This window comes from Mustela erminea, chromosome 11 (genome assembly GCF_009829155.1).
Source record: "Mustela erminea isolate mMusErm1 chromosome 11, mMusErm1.Pri, whole genome shotgun sequence".
Lineage (NCBI taxonomy): Eukaryota > Metazoa > Chordata > Mammalia > Carnivora > Mustelidae > Mustela > Mustela erminea.
Window position 1 is genome coordinate 36,562,516 of NC_045624.1, and position 4,010 is coordinate 36,566,525.

Below are 4,010 nucleotides of genomic sequence, written 5' to 3' on the forward strand. Positions count from 1 at the left end.
TCTCCAAACCAGGGCGGTTTCAGGGTGGGCAATCAACCCATGCAGACACACTGTACCCTGTGTTGGCCTAATGCTTTCCTATCATCATCATGAAATTAATAATTTACAAAGGGCCTGTAATTTCATTTTATACTAGATCCCATAAATTAGATAGGTGATCCTGCAATAAACCCAAGACTATGAAGAATTTTACCACTATTCACAAAATGTCTTTTTCCCTCACATCTAAGATAATGGATAAATCTAGAGAGAGAGTAAGGCAAGAGCGAGGACCATCCATAGTAATAAAGTCTTTTTCTGGCCAAGCAACATCTTTAATCTTTCCAGATTAAATCACCTTTCTTCTTGCAGATTCCACAATCTGTCCTTGGTGAGTAAAAAGCTACATTAGCAGAAAGGAGTGTAGGCCTAAAAGGCCTAAGAGAATTAGGAATTTCTTATCCTGAGTAATATTAATAAGCAAGAAGTTGGAGGAAATACACATGTATGTTATATATTCTAATATTTACAACCTTTTATTCATATACGCCAAAAGTCCCCCCCCCCCCCCCCGGCCAGGCACTGTCAGGTACTGATGACTCTACGATGGAACAGAGCATAGTTTCTACCCTCATGGTGGTTATGGTCCAGTCATATTAATATGTTCCATTTGTCTCAGTCCAGAATTCATTCTTTATCTGAAGCACAGTAGAAAGATGTGGACTGAAGAAACAGATATGGAAATTATCTATATATAAGTGGCATTTAAAACCATAAGATAAACCCAGAAATAGTGTGTAGAGACAGAACAGTGGGCAAAACCCCAGGGAATGGCAACATTGAGGAAGGAGGCAGAGCCAGAGGGGCCGCAGCAGGAAATATAATGGAAACCCCAGGAATATAGAAGGGAAACCAGGAGAGTGCTGACCCAGAGGCCAAGAGAGTGAAGAGTCTTATGAAAGAAATGTTCAATAAGGTCAAATCCAGGAGGAGATGCAAGATGGCGGAGAAGTAGGAGACCTAATATCATTGGTCCCAGGAGTTCAGCTAGATAGTTACCAAACCATTCTGAACACCTACATATTCAACAGATTGAAGAGAAGAGCAGCAATTCTAGGAACAGAAAACCAACCACTTTTCAGAAGGTAGGATTCGCAGAGAAGTGCATCTGAAGCCATAGGATGATAGACCATGGGGGGAGCCCTCAGCAAGCAATAGAGCAGTGGAGCACAAAATCAGAACTTCTAGAAGTCTGCTCCACTGAGGGACATCATTCCAGAGCCTAAGTGGGGGATGGAGCCCTCCTGGGGACAATGTGGTCTCAGGACAGGTGGGGTCACAAAAAGACCAGTTATGGCTGAGTGTGGCAGAGCTCCCATGTATCAGAGCAGGGAAGCCAGCTGTGGAGACGGAACCAAGGAGCGCACTCTCAGCTCGTTACCTTAACAGTGATCAGAGACGCGGTCAGGCAACTGCTCTTCAAGCAGGGACTCCCACAAGTGGCAGATCCAGGGAGACTCCCCCTTACTCCTCCCCCCTGTTTATTCCAGCATGGGAGTGCGCTGCAGGAATATACTGGGTTTGGAGACTCCAAACAGGGCCATGCGCCAGAGATAGAAACACTCGGTCACAGGCCAGGTGAGCTCGGAACACTGCTGGAGACCAGGGCAAGGGGAGTGACTGACCGCTTCTCTCTGAGAGTGCACAGAGGAGTGGGGCCCCAGGCTCTCACCTCTTAGGGGGCCGGAGATTGGGAGGCCACCATCTTCATTCCTGTCCTCCAAAGCTGTACAGAAAGCGTTCAGGGAACAAAAGCTACCAAGAGCAAAACCAAGCAGATTACCTAGCCTGACCCCTGGCAAGGGTGGTGCAATTCCACCTCAGGAAAAAACATTTGAGAACCAATGCAAGAGTCCCCTCCCCTAGAAGATCAATAAGAACATCCAGCCAGGACCAAGTTCACCAATCAATGAGAACTACAAAACCTCAGAAATATGGGAATACAGAATATAGAATTCATTATTTTTTCCCATGATTCTTTAGTCTTTCAAGGTTAATTTTTTTTTAAGATTTTATTTATTTAATTGACAGAGATCACAAGTCGGCAGAGAGGCAGGCAGAGAGAGAGAGGGAAGCAGGCTCCCTGCTGAGCAGAGAGCCTGATGTGAGGCTCAATCCCAGGACCCTGAGACCATGACCTGAGCCAAAGGCAGAGACTTAACCCACTGAGTCACCCAGGTGCCCCTAAAGATGGAGGTGACATTTGAAAATGGGCATCCAGACTTCAGGGGAAGAGGGTATTGTAGGAGGATCCCAAGCTCACATTGTCCCACAGATACACCTAGAGAACAACAACATCAGTGGAAGAGATGAAATCTGGAGCCAAACTAACCGAAAGGCATGGCCACAGGACAAAGGGATACTGCAGGTACAGAGAGGGGAGGATCACACCCTATCCCAGGCACCCCAGGCAATGGGAACCTGCACTGGGCTGATGATTCCCCAAACATTTAACTTTGTAAACCAAAGGGGCTTAACTTCTTCAGCTCTAATGATTAGGGGGACTTAAACACCTGGAACTTTAATGATCAGTGGGCTTGGCTCTAGGAAATCTGGAGGGTGATGGAACACTGAATAATTGCCCTCAAAGAGACAGCACAACAAACAGTCCTGCTGAGATACAGCACGGAAGCAGCAAATAGAAAGACACATGGAGTGTATGGTGGGGGGAGGCTAGAAGAGTTGGGGGGATTTGTTTGCTAATCTCGGGGCCTGTGCTGGAGGAGCAGGGATCTTTGGGAGACTTCTATTAGAACAAAAATTAAAAGAATTTGCAAACGCCAAACCAGCCTACAGGAAATATTGAAAGGGGTCCTCTAAGCAGAGAGAGGGCCTAAAAGTAACAGACCAGAAAGGAGCAGAGACAATATACAGCAACAGTCACCTTACAGGCAATACAATGGCACTAATTTCATATCTTTCAATAGTTGCTCTGAATGTAAATGGACTAAATGACCCAATCAAAAGATACAGGGTATCAGAATAAATAAAAAATAAGACCCATTGATATGCTGTCTGCAAGAATCTTATTTTAGACCCAAAGACACTTCCAGATTTAAAGTGAGGAAGTGGAAAACATTACCATGCTAATGGACATCAAAAGAAAGCTGGGATGGCAATCCTTATGTCAGATAAATAAGGACTATAATAAGAGATGAGGAAGGACCTTATATCATACTTAAAAGGTCTGTGCAACAAGAAGATCTAACAATTTGAGTATCTATATCCCTAACATGGAGCAGCCAATTATATCCACGAATTAATAACAAAACCAAAGAAACACATCAACAATAAGACAATAATATAGGGGACTTTAACACCCCCTCACTGAAATGGACAGATCATCTAAGCAAAATCTCAACAAGGAAATAAAGGGTTTAAGTGACACACTGGACCAATGGACATCACAGATATATTCAGAACATTCAATCCCAAAGTAATAGAATACACATTGTTCTCTAGGGCACACGGAACATTCTCCAGAATAGATCACATCCTGGGTCACAAATCAGGTCTCAACTGGTACCAAAAGATTGGGATCATACCCTGCTTATTTCCAGACTACAATGCTTTGAAACTAGAACTCAACCACAATAAGAAAGTTGGAAAGAACTCAAATACATAGAGGCTAAAGAGCATCCTACTAAAGAATGAATGGGTCAACCAGGAAATTAAAGAAAAATTGAAAAAATTCATGAAAATGAAAGCACAACTGTTCAAAATCTTTGGGACACAGCAAAGGCATCCCTGAGAGTAAAGTACATAGCTATACAAGCCTTTCTCAAGAAACAAGAAAGGTCTCAAGTACATAACTTAATCCTACACCTAAAGAAGCTAGAGAAAGAATAACAAAGAAAGCCTAAAACCAGCAGGAGAAGAAAAATAATAAAGATCAGAGCAGAAATCAATGAAATAGAAGCCAAAAGAACAGTAGAACAAATCAATGAAACTAGGAGCTGGTTCTTTGACGG